Here is a 20,155-nt window from a genome sequence, read left to right on the forward strand (position 1 = left end):
CTGAGTACACCTATGTACAACTGAGTAACAGCTATGTACAACTTAGAACACCTATGTACAACTGAGCAACAGCCATGTTCAGCTGAGTAACACCTATGTACAACTGAGTAACAGCTATAAGCAACTGAGTAATAGCTATGTACAACTGAGTATACCTATGTACAACTGAGTAACAGCTATGTACAGCTGAGTAACACCTATGTACAAAGGAGTAACAGCTCTGTACAGCTGAGTAACACCTATGTACAACTGAGTAACAGCTATCTACAACTGAGTAACAGCTATGCACAACTTCGTAACAGATATGTACAACTGAGTACACCTATGTACAACTGAGTAACAGCTATGTACAACTTAGAACACCTACAGTATATACAACTGAGTAACAGCCATGTTCAGCTGAGTAACAACTATGTACAACTGAGTAACAGCTATATGCAACTGAGTAACAGCTATGTACAACTGAGTAACACCTATGTACAACTGAGTATACCTATGTACAACTGAGTAACAGCTATGTACAGCTGAGTAACACCTATGTACAACTGAGTAACAGCTCTGTACCACTGAGTAACAGCTATGCACAACTGAGTAACAGATATCTACAACTGAGTAACAGCTATGCACAACTGAGTAACAGATATGTACAACTGAATACAGCTATGTACAACTGAGTAACAGCTATGTTTAGCTGAGTAACACCTATGTACAACTGAGTAACAGCTATATGCAACTGAGTAACAGCTATGTACAACTAAGTAACACTTATGTACAACTGAGTATACCTATGTACAACTGAGTAACAGCTATGCGCAACTGATTAACACCCTTGTACAACTGAGTATACCTATGTACAACTGATTAACAGCTATGTACAACTGAGTAACAGCTATCTACAACTGAGTATACCTATGTACAACTGAGTAACAACTATGTACAACTGAGTGCACCTATGTACAACTGAGTAACAGCTTTGAACAACTTAGTACACCTATGTACAACTGAGTACACCTATGTACAACTGAGTAACAGCTATGTACAACTGAGTAACAGCTATGTACAACTGAGTATACCTATGTACAACGGAGTAACAGCTATGTACAGCTGAGTAACAGCTATGTACAGCTGAGTAACAGCTATGTACAACTGAGTAACAGCTCTGTACAGCTGAGTAACACCTATGTACAACTGAGTAACAGCTATGTGCAAATGAGTACACCTATGTACAACTGAGTATACCTATGTACAACTGAGTAACAGCTATGTACAGCTGAGTAACACCTATGTACAACTGAGTAACACCTATGTACAACTGAGTAACACCTATGTACAACTGAGTATACCTATGTACAACTGAGTAACAGCTATGTACAACTGAGTGACAGCTATGTACAACTGAGTAACAGCTATGTACAACTTAGTACACTTATGTGCAACTAACACCTATGTACAGCTGAGTAACAGCTATGTTCAACTGAGTAACACCTATGTACAACTGAGTAACAGCTATGTACAGATGAGTAACACCTATGTACAACTGAGTAACAGCTATGTACAACTGAGTAACAGCTATGTACAACTGAGTAACAGCTATGCACAACTGAGTAACAGCTATGTACAACTGAGTAACAGCTATGTACAACTTAGTACACCTATGTACAACTGAGTAACAGCTATGTACAAATGAGTACACCTATGTACAACTGAGTAACAGCTATGTACAAATGAGTACACCTATGTACAACTGAGTAACAGCTATGTACAACTGAGTATACTTATGTACAACTGAGTAACAGCTATGTACAGCTGAGTAACACCTATGTACTGCTGAGTAACAGCTATGTACAACTGAGTAACACCTATGTACAACTGAGTAACAGCTATGTACAGCTGAGTAACAGCTATGTACAACTGAGTAACAGCTCTGTACAGCTGAGTAACACCTATGTACAACAAAGTAACAGCTATGTACAAGTGAGTTGTAATAATTATAGGGGATAACTCAGGAGACTCTTTGCGTAGAACAAGACAACTACAGGACACAGTTTTATAAGTGGTAAAGCCTATACTATCACACGGTGATTCAAACAGGTGCAGAGAGAAACTCAAGTCCACAACACTTGGTGCAAATATCAAATGCAGCTCAGCAGTCTATAGGAAACTTCAGAGGAAAATGCAATCACGCAGAAAGTCTATGAAGCACAGTTATTCTTGAGGATACTTGACACGAATAAATCCTTGTCTTAGTCCAAACACAGATAGATAAGCTTATAAGGCAGTTCAAATCATATCTTAGCTCAACCAGGGAGGCCTGGTTAATAGTCTCAGGTTTTTGCAGAGCAGAAACAGCTTACATGTCCAGCAAATGCAGATGGAAGTAAACACGAGCAGCAGATGAAGGAGGATTACTGGAAACTGGTGTATGCAGCAGGAACTCAGAGCAGAGTAGCAGGATCACCACACAGGTTCACAGGAGCAGGTATATAGCCAGGGAGTAATCAGAGGTCAGGAGCTGGATGCAAGGCAGAATACTCTAGCACAGACTGAAGGCTGGGGTGGAGTTTTATAGCAGGAAGACACAGTGCACATGAGACCAAAGACGCCATCTTGGAAAAGGGCAGTAATGCACAAAAGGTAACAAATGTTCAGAGTCCTGACATGAGTACACCTATGTACAACTGAGTATACCTATGTACAACTGAGTAACAGCTATGTACAACTGAGTATACCTATGTACAACTGAGTAACAGCTATGTACATCTGAGTAACACCTATGTACAACTGAGTAACACCTATGTACAACTGAGTAACACCTATGTACAACTTAGTATACCTATGTACAACTGAATAACAACTATGTACAACTTAGTACACTTATGTGCAACTAACACCTATGTACAACTGAGTAACACCTATATTCATCTGAGTACACCTATAAACAACTGAGTAACACCTATGTACAACTGAGTAACAGCTATGTACAGATGAGTAACACCTATGTACAACTGAGTAACAGGTATGTACAACTGAGTAACAGCTATGCACAACTGAGTAACACCTATGTACAACTGAGTAACAGCTATGTACCACTTAGTACACCTATGTACAACTGAGTAACAGCTATGTACATATGAGTACACCTATGTACAGCTGAGTAACAGCTATGTTCAACTGAGTAACAGCTTTGTACAACTTAGTACACCTATGTACAACTGAGTACACCTATGTACAACTGAGTAACAGCTATGTACAAATGAGTACACCTATGTACAACTGAGTAACAGCTATGTACAACTGAGTAACAGCTATGTACAACTGAGTATACCTAGGTACAACTGAGTAACAGCTCTGTACAGCTGAGTAACACCTATGTACAACTGAGTAACAGCCATGTACAAATGAGTACACCTATGTACAACTGAGTTTACCTATGTACAACTGAGTAACAGCTATGCACAACCGAGTAACACCTATATACAACTTAGTACACCTATGTACAACTGAGTAACAGCTATGTACATATGAGTACACCTATGTACAGCTGAGTAACAGCTATGTACAACTGAGTAACAGCTTTGTACAACTAAGTACACCTATGTACAACTGAGTAACAGCTATGTACAACTGAGTACACCTATGTACAACTGAGTAACAGCTATGTACAACTTAGTACACTTATGTGCAACTAACACCTATGTACAACTGAGTAACACCTATATTCAATTGAGTACACCTATAAACAACTGAGTAACACCTATGTACAACTGAGTAACACCTTTGTACAACTGAGTAACAGCTATGTACAACTGAGTAACAGCTATGCACAACCGAGTAACACCTATGTACAACTTAGTACACCTATGTACAACTGAGTAACAGCTATGTACATATGAGTACACCTATGTACAGCTGAGTAACAGCTATGTACAATTGAGTAACGGCTTTGTACAACTAAGAACACCTATGTACAACTGAGTAACAGCTATGTACAACTTAGTACACCTACGTACAACTGAGTAACAGCTATGTACAACTGAGTAATACCTATATTCAACTGACTACACCTATGTACAACTGAGTAACACTTATGTACAACTGAGTTACAGCTATGTGTCCATGTGATATATCAGGCATACAGGAGGGTGCGGAGAGAGAAGGTGGACAATGGCCGTTTCACACAAAGTGTGCTTCGACGGGTCCAGGACCCGTTGAAGCACACTTTGTGCGAAACGGCCGTCGTCTACCTTCTCTTCCCGCACCCTCCTGTATGCCTGATGTATCACATGGACATGTAACAACTTTTTCATGTCGGTCCAAATAAAAACAGCATGATTTCACAAGCAAAAAGGGTGAGTGCCACATCTCTTTCTACTATTTATCAGATTACATGGCTTTTATGCTGATCACCTCAAACCCTGGGATTTCGTGCAGGCTATTAAATTGGATTCACGTGTATCCGTGTCCGGATGATGTACTCCTCTGGTGCCGTTCATTCTACAAACTTTTTCTCTTTTAGGTCTGAGTAACAGCTATGTACAACTTAGGCTAAGTTCACATTAGCGTTGTGTAAGGCGCAGCCGCAGCGACGCATGCGTCATGCACCCCTATATTTAACATGGGGGGCGCATGGACATGCGTTGCACTTGCGTTTTGTGACGCATGCGTCAGGGCGCAGAGGACGCAGCAAGATGCAGTTTTTTCTGCGCCAAAAACCATGTAAAAGTGGACACATGCGTCAAAAAACGCTGCGTTGTGCATGCGTTTACATTTGTGTTGTGCGTTGTGTCGCCGACGCTGCACCGCACAACCCAAATGTGAACTTAGCCTTAGTACACCTATGTCCAACTGAGTAACAGCTACGTACAAATGAGTACAGGAATAAAAACAGTATCAACGCGTTTCTGGTGACAGAGCACCCTTAGTCATGACTAAGGGTGCTCTGTCACCAGAAACGCGTTGATACTGTTTTTATTCCTGTTGTTGCTGATGTTTTTATCCTCCACATATATTATTGAAGTGAATAAGGGAACGACACGTTTTTTCACTATCTCGTTGAGTTGGATGTTTCCTTCTTCTTTGATCCTTCTACGCCCTGACACAGCGGTTCCGTGCTCCGAGTATCCAGAGATGTCAACTGTGGTGAGCTGGACTTTGCTTTGCTCTATTACAAATGAGTACACCTATGTACAACTGAGTAACAGCTATGTACAACTGAGTACCAGCTATGCACAACTGAGTAAAACCTATGTACAGCTGAGTAACAGTTATGTACAACTGAGTAACAGCTATGTACAACTGAGTAACACCTATGAACAACTGAGTATACCTATGTACAACTGAGTAACTTCTATGTACAAATGAGTATACCTATGTACAACTGAGTAACACCTATGTACAACTGAGTAACAGCTATGCACAACTGAGTAACACCTATGTACAACTAACAGCTATGTACAACTGAGTAACAGCTATGTACAACTGAGCACAACTATGTACAATTGAGTAACAGCTATGTACAACTGAGTAACAGCTATGTACAACTGAGTAACACCTATGTACAACTGAGTAACAGCTATCTACAACTAACAGCTATGTACAACTGAGTAACAGCTATGTACAACTGAGTAACAGCTAGGTACAACTGAGTAACAGCTATATAGAACTGAGTAACAGCTATGTACAACTGAGTAACAGCTATGTACAACTGAGTAACAACTATCTACAACTGAGTAACAGCTATGTACAGCTGAGTAACAGTTATGTACAACTGAGTAACAGCTATGTACAACTGAGTAACACCTATGAACAACTGAGTATACCTATGTACAACTGAGTAACTGCTTTGTACAAATGAGTAACAGCTATGCACAACTGAGTAACACCTATGTACAACTAACAGCTATGTACAACTGAGTAACAGCTATGTACAACTGAGTAACACCTATGAACAACTGAGTATACCTATGTACAACTGAGTAACACCTATGTACAACTGAGTAACAGCTATGCACAACTGAGTAACACCTATGTACAACTAACAGCTATGTACAACTGAGTAACAGCTATGTACAACTGAGCACAACTATGTACAATTGAGTAACAGCTATGTACAACTGAGTAACAGCTATGTACAACTGAGTAACACCTATGTACAACTGAGTAACAGCTATCTACAACTAACAGCTATGTACAACTGAGTAACAGCTAGGTACAACTGAGTAACAGCTAGGACAACTGAGTAACAGCTAGGTACAACTGAGTAACAGCTATGTACAACTGAGTAACAGCTATGTACAACTGAGTAACAGCTATGTACAACTGAGTAACAACTATCTACAACTGAGTAACACCTATGTACAACTGAGTAACAGCTATCTACAACTAACAGCTATGTACAACTGAGTAACAGCTAGGTACAACTGAGTAACAGCTATGTACAACTGAGTAACAGCTAGGTACAACTGAGTAACAGCTATGTACAACTGAGTAACAGCTATGTACAACTGAGTAACAGCTATGTACAACTGAGTAACAACTATCTACAACTGAGTAACAGCTAGGTACAACTGAGTAACAGCTATGTACAACTGAGTAACAGCTATGTACAGCTGAGTAACAGCTGTCTACAACTGAGTAACAGCTATGTACAACTGAGTAACAACTATCTACAACTAACAGCTAGGTACAACTGAGTAACAGCTATGTACAACTGAGTAACAGCTATGTACAGCTGAGTAACAGCTGTCTACAACTGAGTAACAGCTATGTACAACTGAGTAACAGCTATGTGCAACTGAGTAACAGCTATGTACAACTGAGTAACAGCTATGTACAACTAACAGCTATCTACAACTACATAATATGGGTGCAGTTCACCTTGAATCCTGTGGTAGAGTCTGTAGGTGATATAAATTACACCGACCATTAAGGATATATATGAGCGCCATATGCCTTTAAATGTCCTCACTGTTAAAGTCTACAGTTACAGGGTAGAGCATGAACACACACCACTTCTGTAGCCATGAAAAAACACAAGACATCATTAGGAACAAGTGCTAAAGGCGACAGAAGCTGTAAATCCAGCAATCCTACAGTAATGAGCGCAGACCTGTTTGTTATCGCGAGTCTGGCAGTAAAGAGGTTAATTGTGCCTTGTCTCTAACCCTCCAAAGTGATGTCTCCCCAGGAAGCTAACAGCAGTCTCCTAAAAATACTTCTTGTGGTTTCAATAAAAGCATCAGCTTCAAAGAGCAGGACTGGGATCCTCTGCACCAGGCTGAGCCAAAGGAAGGGGGGACTGAAGAACTGCTACATCTGGAAGGAGCAGGAGATGGAGGAACCGGAAGCAAACATTCCCCAAGTCAGGTGCATAAGCTCACATATAGCACTGCACTCACTGCTCGCATATAGCACTGCACTCACTGCTCGCATGTAGCACTGCACTCACTGCTGACATATAACACTGCGCTCACTGCTCGCATGTAGCACTGCACTCACTGCTCGCATATAGCACTGCACTCACTGCTCGCATGTAGCACTGCACTCACTGCTCACATATAGCACTGCACTCACTGCTGACATATAACACTGCGCTCACTGCTCACATATAGCACTGCACTCACTGCTCACATATAGCACTGCACTCACTGCTGACATATAGCACTGCACTCACTGCTGACATATAACACTGCGCTCACTGCTCGCATGTAGCACTGCACTCACTGCTCACATATAGCACTGCACTCACTGCTGACATATAACACTGCGCTCACTGCTCACATATAGCACTGCACTCACTGCTCACATATAGCACTGCACTCACTGCTCGCATATAGCACTGCACTCACTGCTGACATATAACACTGCGCTCACTGCTCGCATGTAGCACTGCACTCACTGCTCACATATAGCACTGCACTCACTGCTGACATAGCACTGCACTCACTGCTGACATATAGCACTGCACTCACTGCTGACATATAGCACTGCACTCACTGCTGACATATAGCACTGCACTCACTGCTCACATATAGCACTGCACTCACTGCTGACATATAGCACTGCACTCACTGCCCACATATAGCACTGCACTCACTGCTCACATATAGCACCGCGCTCACTGCTCACATATAGCACTGCACTCACTGCTCACATATAGCACTGCACTCACTGCTCACATATAACACTGCGCTCACTGCTCACATATAGCACCGCGCTCACTGCTCACATATAGCACCGCACTCACTGCTCACATATAGCACTGCACTCACTGCTGACATATAGCACTGCGCTCACTGCTCACATATAGCACCGCACTCACTGCTCACATATAGCACCGCACTCACTGCTCACATATAGCACCGCACTCACTGCTCACATATAGCACTGCACTCACTGCTGACATATAACACTGCGCTCACTGCTCGCATGTAGCACTGCACTCACTGCTCACATATAGCACTGCACTCACTGCTGACATATAGCACTGCACTCACTGCTGACATATAACACTGCGCTCACTGCTCGCATGTAGCACTGCACTCACTGCTCACATATAGCACTGCACTCACTGCTGACATATAACACTGTGCTCACTGCTCACATATAGCACTGCACTCACTGCTCACATATAGCACTGCACTCACTGCTCGCATATAGCACTGCACTCACTGCTGACATATAACACTGCGCTCACTGCTCGCATGTAGCACTGCACTCACTGCTCACATATAGCACTGCACTCACTGCTGACATATAGCACTACACTCACTGCTGACATATAGCACTGCACTCACTGCTGACATATAGCACTGCACTCACTGCTGACATATAGCACTGCACTCACTGCTCACATATAGCACTGCACTCACTGCTGACATATAGCACTGCACTCACTGCCCACATATAGCACTGCACTCACTGCTCACATATAGCACCGCGCTCACTGCTCACATATAGCACTGCACTCACTGCTCACATATAGCACTGCACTCACTGCTCACATATAACACTGCGCTCACTGCTCACATATAGCACCGCGCTCACTGCTCACATATAGCACCGCACTCACTGCTCACATATAGCACTGCACTCACTGCTGACATATAGCACTGCGCTCACTGCTCACATATAGCACCGCACTCACTGCTCACATATAGCACCGCACTCACTGCTCACATATAGCACCGCACTCACTGCTGACATATAGCACCGCGCTCACTGCTCACATATAGCACCGCACTCACTGCTCACATATAGCACCGCGCTCACTGCTCACATATAGCACCGCACTCACTGCTGACATATAGCACCGCGCTCACTGCTCACATATAGCACCGCGCTCACTGCTCACATATAGCACCGCTCTCACTGCTGACATATAGCACTGCGCTCACTGCTGACATATAGCACTGCGCTCACTGCTGACATATAGCACTGCGCTCACTGCTGACATATAGCACTGCGCTCACTGCTGACATATAGCACTGCGCTCACTGCTCACATATAGCACTGCACTCACTGCCCACATATAGCGCTGCGCTCACTGCCCACATATAGCACTGCGCTCACTGCTCACATATAGCACTGCGCTCAATGCTGACATATAGCACTGCACCCACTGCTCACATATAGCACTGCACCCACTGCTCACATATAGCACTGCACCCACTGCTCACATATAGCACTGCACTCACTGCTCACATATAGCACTGCGCTCACTGCTCACATATAGCACTGCGCTCACTGCTCACATATAGCACTGCGCTCACTGCTCACATATGGCACTGCGCTCACTGCTCACATATGGCACTGCGCTCACTGCTCACATATGGCACTGCGCTCACTGCTCACATATAGCACTGCGCCCACTGCTCACATATAGCACTGCACTCACTGCTCACATATAGCACTGCGCTCACTGCTCACATATAGCACTGCGCTCACTGCTCAGATATGGCACTGCGCTCACTGCTCACATATAGCACTGCGCTCACTGCCCACATATAACACTGCGCTCACTGCTCACATATGGCACTGCGCTCACTGCCCACATATAACACTGCGCTCACTGCTCACATATGGCACTGCGCTCACTGCTCACATATAGCACTGCGCTCGCTGCTCACATATAGCACTGCGCTCACTGCTCACATATAGCACTGCGCTCACTGCTCACATATGGCACTGCGCTCACTGCTCACATATAACACTGCGCTCACTGCTCACATATGGCACTGCGCTCACTGCCCACATATAGCACTGCACTCACTGCTCACATATAGCACTGCGCTCACTGCTCACATATAGCACTGCACTCACTGCCCACATATAGCACTGCACTTACTGCCCACATATAGCACTGCGCTCACTGCTCACATATAGCACTGCACCCACTGCTCACATATAGCACTGCACTCACTGCTCACATATAGCACTGCGCTCACTGCTCACATATAGCACTGCGCTCACTGCTCACATATGGCACTGCGCTCACTGCTCACATATAGCACTGCGCTCACTGCCTACATATAACACTGCGCTCACTGCTCACATATGGCACTGCGCTCACTGCTCACATATAGCACTGCGCTCACTGCCCACATATAACACTGCGCTCACTGCTCACATATAGCACTGCGCTCACTGCTCACATATAGCACTGCTCTCACTGCTCACATATAGCACTGCGCTCACTGCTCACATATAACAATGCGCTCACTGCTCACAGAGCACTGCGCTCACTGCCCACATATAACACTGCGCTCGCTGCTCACATATAGCACTGCACTCACTGCCCACATATAACACTGCACTCACTGCTCACATATAACACTGCGCTCACTGCTCACATATAGCACTGCGCTCACTGCTCACATATAACACGGCGCTCACTGCTCACATATAACACTGCGCTCACTGCTCACATATAGCACTGCGCTAACTGCTCACACATAACACCGCGCTCACTGCTCACATATAACACCGCGCTCACGGCTCACATATAACACTGCACTCACTGCTCACATATAACACTGCACTCACTGCTCACATTTAGCACTGCGCTCACTGCTCACATATAGCACAGCACTCACTGCTCACATATAACACTGCGCTCACTGCCCACATATAACACTGCACTCACTGCTCACATATAACACTGCGCTCACTGCCCACATATAACACTGCGCTCACTGCCCACATATAACACTGCACTCACTGCTCACATATAACACTGCACTCACTGCTCACATATAGCACTGCGCTCACTGCTCACATATAACACGGCGCTCACTGTTCACATATAACACTGCGCTCACTGCTCACATATAACACTGCGCTCACTGCTCACATATAGCACTGCACTCACTGCTCACATATAACACTGCACTCACTGCTCACATATAGCACTGCGCTCACTGCTCACATATAGCACCGCGCTCACTGCTCACATATAGCACTGCACTCACTGCTCACATATAGCACTGCGCTCACTGCTCACATATAGCACTGCGCTCACTGCTCACATATAGCACTGTGCTCACTGCTCACATATAGCACTGCGCTCACTGCTCACATATAGCACTGCACTCACTGCTCACATATAACACATAACACTGCGCTCACTGCTCACATATAACACTGTGCTCACTGCCCACATATAACACTGCGCTTACTGCTCACATATAACACTGCGCTCACTGCTCACATATAGCACTGCGCTCACTGCTCACATATAGCACTGCGCTCATTGCTCACATATAACACTGCACTCACTGCTCACATATAACACATAACACTGCGCTCACTGCTCACATATAACACTGTGCTCACTGCCCACATATAACACTGCACTTACTGCTCACATATAACACTGCGCTCACTGCTCACATATAGCACTGCACTCACTGCTCACATATAGCACTGCGCTCACTGCTCACATATAGCACTGCGCTCACTGCTCACATATAGCACCGCGCTCACTGCTCACATATAACACCGCACTCACTGCTCACATATAGCACTGCACTCACTGCTCACATATAGCACTGCGCTCACTGCTCACATATAGCACTGCGCTCACTGCTCACATATAGCACTGTGCTCACTGCTCACATATAGCACTGCGCTCACTGCTCACATATAGCACTGCGCTCATTGCTCACATATAACACTGCACTCACTGCTCACATATAACACATAACACTGCGCTCACTGCTCACATATAACACTGTGCTCACTGCCCACATATAACACTGCGCTTACTGCTCACATATAACACTGCGCTCACTGCTCACATATAGCACTGCGCTCACTGCTCACATATAACACCGCGCTCACTGCTCACATATATCACTGCGCTCACTGCTCACATATATCACTGCGCTCACTGCTCACATATAGCACTGCGCTCACTGCTCACATATAGCACTGCGCTCACTGCTCACATATAGCACTGCGCTCACTGCTCAAATATAGCACTGCGCTCACTGCTCACATATATCACTGCACTCACTGCTCACATATAACACTGCGCTCACTGCTCACATATAGCACTGCGCTCACTGCTCACATATAACACGGCGCTCACTGCTCACATATAACACTGCGCTCACTGCTCACATATAGCACTGCGCTCACTGCTCACATATAACACTGCGCTCACTGCTCACATATAACACCGCGCTCACGGCTCACATATAACACCGCACTCACTGCTCACATATAGCACTGCACTCACTGCTCACATATAGCACTGCGCTCACTGCTCACATATAGCACAGCACTCACTGCTCACATATAACACTGCGCTCACTGCCCACATATAACACTGCACTCACTGCTCACATATAACACTGCGCTCACTGCCCACATATAACACTGCACTCACTGCTCACATATAACACTGCACTCACTGCTCACATATAACACTGCGCTCACTGCTCACATATAGCACTGCGCTCACTGCCCACATATAACACTGCACTCACTGCTCACATATAGCACTGCGCTCACTGCTCACATATAACACGGCGCTCACTGCTCACATATAACACTGCGCTCACTGCTCACATATAACACTGCGCTCACTGCCCACATATAACACTGCACTCAGTGCTCACATATAGCACTGCACTCACTGCTCACATATAACACTGCACTCACTGCTCACATATAGCACTGCGCTCACTGCTCACATATAGCACTGCGCGTACTGCTCTCACTGCTCACATATAGCACTGCGCTCACTGCTCACATATAGCACAGCGCTCACTGCTCACATATAGCACTGCGCTCACTGCTCACATATAGCACTGCGCTCATTGCTCACATATAACATTGCACTCACTGCTCACATATAACACATAACACTGCGCTCACTGCTCACATATAACACTGTGCTCACTGCCCACATATAACACTGTGCTTACTGCTCACATATAACACTGCGCTCACTGCTCACATATAGCACTGCGCTCACTGCTCACATATAACACCGCGCTCACTGCTCACATATAGCACTGCGCTCACTGCTCACATATATCACTGCGCTCACTGCTCACATATAGCACTGCGCTCACTGCTCAAATATAGCACTGCGCTCACTGCTCAAATATAGCACTGCGCTCACTGCTCACATATAGCACTGCGCTCACTGCCCACATATAACACTGTGCTCACTGCCCACATATAACACTGCGCTCACTGCCCACATATAACACTGCGCTCACTGCTCACATATAGCACTGAGCTCACTGCCCACATATAACACTGCGCTCACTGCTCACATATAGCACTGCGCTCACTGCTCACATATAACACTGTGCTCACTGCCCACATATAACACTGCGCTCACTGCTCACATATAGCACTGCGCTCACTGCTCACATATAGCACTGCGCTCACTGCTCACATATAGCACTGCGCTCACTGCTCACATATAGCACTGAGCTCACTGCTGACATAGCACTGCGCTCACTGCTCACATATAGCACTGCGCTCACTGCTGACATATAGCACTGCGCTCACTGCTCACATATAACACTGCGCTCACTGCTCACATATAGCACTGCGCTCACTGCTGACATATATCACTGCGCTCACTGCTCACATATAACACCGCGCTCACTGCTCACATATAGCACTGCGCTCACTGCTCACATATATCACTGCGTTCACTGCTCACATATAGCACTGCGCTCACTGCTCAAATATAGCACTGCGCTCACTGCTCAAATATAGCACTGCGCTCACTGCTCACATATAGCACTGCGCTCACTGCTCACATATATCACTGCGCTCACTGCTCACATATAGCACTGCGCTCACTGCTCAAATATAGCACTGCGCTCACTGCTCAAATATAGCACTGCGCTCACTGCTCACATATAGCACTGCGCTCACTGCCCACATATAACACTGTGCTCACTGCCCACATATAACACTGCGCTCACTGCCCACATATAACACTGCGCTCACTGCTCACATATAGCACTGAGCTCACTGCCCACATATAACACTGCGCTCACTGCTCACATATAGCACTGCGCTCACTGCTCACATATAACACTGTGCTCACTGCCCACATATAACACTGCGCTCACTGCTCACATATAGCACTGCGCTCACTGCTCACATATAGCACTGCGCTCACTGCTCACATATAGCACTGCGCTCACTGCTCACATATAGCACTGAGCTCACTGCTGACATAGCACTGCGCTCACTGCTCACATATAGCACTGCGCTCACTGCTGACATATAGCACTGCGCTCACTGCTCACATATAACACTGCGCTCACTGCTCACATATAGCACTGCGCTCACTGCTGACATATATCACTGCGCTCACTGCTCACATATAACACCGCGCTCACTGCTCACATATATCACTGCGCTCACTGCTCACATATAGCACTGCGCTCACTGCTCAAATATAGCACTGCGCTCACTGCTCAAATATAGCACTGCGCTCACTGCTCACATATAGCACTGCGCTCACTGCCCACATATAACACTGTGCTCACTGCCCACATATAACACTGCGCTCACTGCCCACATATAACACTGCGCTCACTGCTCACATATAGCACTGAGCTCACTGCCCACATATAACACTGCGCTCACTGCTCACATATAACACATAACACTGCGCTCACTGCTCACATATAACACTGCACCCACTGCTCACATATAGCACTGCACCCACTGCTCACATATAGCACTGCTCTCACTGCTCACATATAGCACTGCACTCACTGCTCACATATAGCACTGCGCTCACTGCTCACATATAGCACTGCGCTCACTGCTCACATGTGGCACTGCGCTCACTGCTCACATATAGCACTGCGCTCACTGCTCACATATAACACTGCGCTCACTGCTCACATATAACACTGTGCTCACTGCCCACATATAACACTGCGCTCACTGCTCACATATAGCACTGCGCTCACTGCTCACATATAACACTGTGCTCACTGCCCACATATAACACTGCGCTCATTGCTCACATATAACACTGCGCTCACTGCTCACATATAACACTGCGCTCACTGCTCACATATAACACTGCGCTCACTGCTCACATATAGCACTGCGCTCACTGCTCACATATAGCACTGCGCTCACTGCTCACATACAGGTGCTTCTCACTAAATTAGAATATCGTCAAAAAGTTAATTTACTGTATTTCAGTGCTTCAATACAAGAAGTGAAACTCTTATATTATATAGAGTCATTACAGACAGAGTGATCTATTTCACATGTTTATTTCTGTTATAGTTGATGATTATGGCTTACAGCCAATGGAAACCCAAAAGTCGTCATCTCAGTAAATTAGAATACTTTATAACACCAGCTTGAAAAATGATTTTAAAATCCGAAATGTTGGCCTACTGAAATGTATGTTCAGTAAATGCACTCAATACTTGGTCAGGCTCCTTTTGCATCAATTACTGCATCAGTGTGGTGTGGCATGGAGGCGATCAGCCTGTGGCACTGCTGAGGGGTTATGGAAGCCCAGGTTGCTTTGATAGCAGCCTTCAGCTGGTCTGCATTGCTGGGTCTGGTGTCTCTAATCTTCCTCTTGACAATACTCTATAGATTCTCTATGGGGTTAAAGTCAGGGGAGTTTGCTGCCAATCAAGCACAGTGATACTGTTGTTGTAAACCAGGTATTGGTACTTTTGACAGTGTGGACAGGTGCCAAGTCCTGCTGGAGAATGACATTTCCATCTTTAAAAAGCTTGTCGGCAGAGGGAAACAAGAAGTGCTCTAAAATTTCCTGGTAGACGGCTGCGCTTACTTTGGTCTTGATAAAACACAGTGGACCTACACCAGCAGATGACATGGCTCCCCAAACCATCACTGAATGTGTAAACTGCTCTAATGATGAAAAAACAACATTAAAGGACTAACATACATGGGACCAGAGCATTACTTCTGGCACCTACAAATGAGATGTAGCTAAGAATATCTACTATATAATTGTCTAAGGGTCACTTCCGTCTTTCTGTCTGTCTGTCCTTCTGTCTGTCACAGATATTCATTGGTCGCGGCCTCTGTCATGGAATCCAAGTCGCTGATTGGTCTCGCCAGCTGCCTGTCATGGCTGCCGCAACCAATCAGCGACGGCCACAGTTCGATTAGTGCCTCCCTACTCCCCTGCAGTCAGTGCTCGCTCCATACTCCCCACAGTCACCGCTATTCAGGGTTAATGCCGGCGGTAACGGACCGCATTATGCCACGGGTAACTCACTCCGTTACCGCCGTTATTAACCCTGTGTGACCAAGTTTTTACTATTGAGGCAGCCTATGCAGCGTCAATAGTAAAAACATCTAATGTTAAAAATACTAAAAAAAATAAAAAATCATTATATACTCACCTACACCGCCTTTCCCGCTCCTCGCGACGCTCCGGAGACTGCTCCATGCAAGCGGCAGGTTCCGGTGGCAAGGATCTTCCATGACGAGAAGGACCTTCCATGACGTCACGGTCATGTGACCGCGACGTCATCACAGGTCCTGCGCGCCTGCATGAGAAGGACCTGCCATGACGTCACGGTCATGTGACCGCGACGTCATCACACCCTGGGACCGGAAGCTGCCGCCTGCACTGCACAGAGGTGACAGAACTACAAGGGTACCCTCAGAAGGTGAGTATATGTTTATTTTTTATTTTGTAACCTGTGACATACATGGCTGGGCAATATACTACGTGACTGGCCAATATAGTACGTGGCTGGGCAATATACTACGTGGCTCTGTGCTGTATACTACTTCACTGGGCAATATACTATGTGGCTCTGTGCTGTATACTACGTCGCTATGCAATATACTACGTGGCTCTGTGCTGTATACTACGTCACTGGGCAATATACTACGTAACTGGGCAATATACTACGTGGCTGGGCAATATACTACGTCAGTGGGCAATATACTACGTAACTGGGCAATATATTACGTGGTTGGGCAATATAATACGTGGTTGGGCAATATACTACGTGGCTGTGCAATATACTACGTGGGCTGTGCTATATACTACGTGGGCTGTGCAATATACTACGTGGACATGCATATTCTAGAATACCCGATGCGTTAGAATGGGGCCATCATCTAGTTTTAAAATAAAAGGCATTATCTAAATATACATCGATGTTTAAGAATTTGTCAACCCTTCTGAATTTTCCAGAAATGTTTGCATACATTTAACCTAAAAATACATCACATTTTAACACAAATCCGAAAAGTAGATAAGGAGAACCAAATCAAACAAACAAGCAAAAAATATTAGACAATTTTACTTAGAGGAAAGTGATTGAAAATAACGTATGTGAATGGCAAAAATATGTGAACCTTTAGGATTGAAGGTGAAATTAGAGTTTGTTTTTTTCAATCAATGGGATGACAATCAGGTGTGAGTGGGTGAGCTGTTTGTTTTTATAAAGAACGGGGATCTATTAAACTTTGATCTTCACAATAAGTTTATGGAAGTGTACAATGGTTTGAACAAAGAAGATTTCTAAGGACCTCAGAAGTTGTTACTGCTCATCAGGCTGGAAAAGATTACAAAATCATCGCTAAAGTTTTTGGACTGAACCAACTCACAGTCACGCAGTTATTACAACTACCCAGGATTGATTGACCAATCCAATCAAGATCCCTCCAAGAGCAAGACATGTACAGTTGTGCTCAAAAATTTACATACCCCGGCAGAATTTTTGCTTTCATGGCCTTTTTTCAGAGAATATAAATGATAACACTAAAACTTTTTCTCCACTCATGGTTAGTGGTTGGGTGAAGTCATTTATTGTGAAACTACTGTGTTTTATCTTTTTAAACCGTAATGACAACCCAAAACATCCAAATTACTCTGATCAAAAGTTCACATACCCTGGTGATTTTGGCATGATAACATGCACAGAAGTTGACACAAATGGTTTGAATGGCTACTAAAGGTAACATCCTCACCTGTGACCTGTTTGCTTGTGTGTGCATAAAAGCTGAGTGAGTTTCTGGGATCCAGACAGACTCTTGCATCTTTCATCCAGCCACTGACATTTCTGGATTGTGAGTCATGGGGAAAGCAAAAGAATTGTTATTGTCAACGGATCTACGGGAAAAGGTAGATGAACTGTATAAAACAGGAAAGTGATACAAAAAGATATCCAAGGAATTGATAATGCCAGTCAGCAGCATTCAAACTGTGATTAACAAATGGAAAATCAGGGTCTCTGTAAAAACAAAACCACAGTCAGGTAGGCCAACAAAAATGTCATCCACAGCTGCCAGGAAAATTGTTCAAGATGCAAAGAAAAACCCACAAATAACATCAGCTGAAATACAGGACTCTCTGAATACTAAAGGTGTGGCTGTTTAAAGATGCACAATACGGAAGCACTTGAAGAAAAAATGGGCTGCATGTTGGAGTCGCCAGAAGAAAGCCATTACTGCGCAAATGCCACAAAGTATCTTGCCTACAATATGCAAAACAGCACAAAGACAAGCCTCAAAAAAACTTCTGGAACAAGGTAATTTGGAGTGATGAGACCAAAATTGAACTTTTTGGCCACAACCATAAACATTACATTTGGAGAGAGGTCAACAAGTCCTATGATGAAAGGAGCACCATTCCTACTGTAAACCACGGAGGTGTATCGCTGATGTTTGGGGATGTGTGAGCTACAAAGACACAGGAAACTTGGTCAAGGTTGAAGGAAAGATGAATGCAGCACATTATTAGCAAATACTGCGCATGGGACGTACTTGGACATTCCAATATGACAACGATCCAAAACACAAGGCCAAGTCGACCTGTCATTGGCTACAGCAGAACAAAGTGAAGGTTCTGGAGTGGCCATCTCAGTCTCATGACCTCAATATCATTGAGCCACTCTGGGGAGACCTCAAGAGCGCAGTTTATGCTAGACAGCCTAGGAATCTATAGGAACTGGAGTTTTTTTGCCAAGAAGAGTGGGCAGCTTTATCATCTGAGAAAATAAAGAACCTCATCCACAACAACCACAAAAGACTTCAAGCTGTCATTGATGTTAGAGGGGGCAATACACAGTATTAAGAAATGGGATATGTGAACTTTTGATCAGGGTCATTTGGATGTTTTGGGTTGTCATTAGCATTTAAAAAGAGAAAACACAGTAGTTTGACAATAAATGGCTTCAACCAACCACTAACCATGAGTGGAGAAAAAGTTTTGGTGTTATCATTCATATTGTCTGAAAAAAAAAAAAAAGAAAGCAAAAATTCTGCCGGGGAATGTAAACTTTTGAGCACAACTGTAATAGTCCATGATGTTACAAAGGAACCCAAGGAAACTTCTATGCAACTAAAGGCCTTTCTCATATTGGTAATATTACTGTTCATGAAGCCACCATCATGAGGACAATGAACAACCATGTTGTCTACATGGCAGGACAGCAATTAGTTAAGTTTGCTAAAGATCACATGGACAAGTCAGAAGGTTATGGGAGCAATGTTTAGTGGACGGATTTTAACACAATTGAGATTTTTGGTTTAAAAGACAAGCATTTGGAGAAAGAAAAATACTGCATTAGCGCACAAAACCTCATAATATCTGCTAAAACCAGAAAATCCTAAAGGAAAACTGCATGGCATCTATCTATGAGCTTAATCT

The 20,155-nt window shown here is 44.5% G+C and overlaps 1 protein-coding gene across 2 annotated transcripts in view; it reads right to left on the minus strand.

Annotated features, from left to right (window-relative positions):
* Nucleotides 1–20,155, minus strand: part of ZBTB7C (zinc finger and BTB domain containing 7C) — a 285,106-nt gene that overhangs the window by 255,105 nt on the left and 9,846 nt on the right. The window lies entirely within an intron of this gene.

This window comes from Ranitomeya variabilis, chromosome 1 (genome assembly GCF_051348905.1).
Source record: "Ranitomeya variabilis isolate aRanVar5 chromosome 1, aRanVar5.hap1, whole genome shotgun sequence".
In the NCBI taxonomy this organism is placed as follows: Eukaryota; Metazoa; Chordata; class Amphibia; order Anura; family Dendrobatidae; genus Ranitomeya; species Ranitomeya variabilis.